Source organism: Sinocyclocheilus grahami, unplaced genomic scaffold (genome assembly GCF_001515645.1).
Source record: "Sinocyclocheilus grahami isolate Dianchi unplaced genomic scaffold, SAMN03320097.WGS_v1.1 scaffold688.1, whole genome shotgun sequence".
In the NCBI taxonomy this organism is placed as follows: Eukaryota; Metazoa; Chordata; class Actinopteri; order Cypriniformes; family Cyprinidae; genus Sinocyclocheilus; species Sinocyclocheilus grahami.
This window is the reverse complement of record NW_015505867.1, coordinates 919704-920115: the sequence shown is the minus strand read 5'-3', so window position 1 is coordinate 920115 and position 412 is coordinate 919704.

The window sequence follows — 412 nt, the reverse complement described above, 5'->3', positions numbered from 1 at the left end:
GTGCACACTTACCACTATGTGGATTTCAGAAAGGGCACAGAGCTTAGCGTGTGCACTTACAATTGCTTGGATTAACATTTCCAGGCATCTGATCACAGATACTCGGAGGTACTGGACCAAACGGGAGAGGCAAGCTCAAATACGACCCTCTAAGGCGAGGGGAGCACTGCCTGAGACAGCATACACAAGAAAAGTTCTCGCAAATGCCACCTATACTTTTGCTGGGCTGAACCCAGCAGAGCACTGGCCCCTGGATCAGAAAATGTTAATGACATAACATCATCCTCCAGCGGCTCACTCTCGTCCACAGCCGACGATTACGAGAGGGAAAACCCCTCTTCAAACTCATCGGCCAGATCCACCTGCGATCCCCACAAGCTCATTCTCCTCCCTGCCTCTGCAGCAGTGGGTC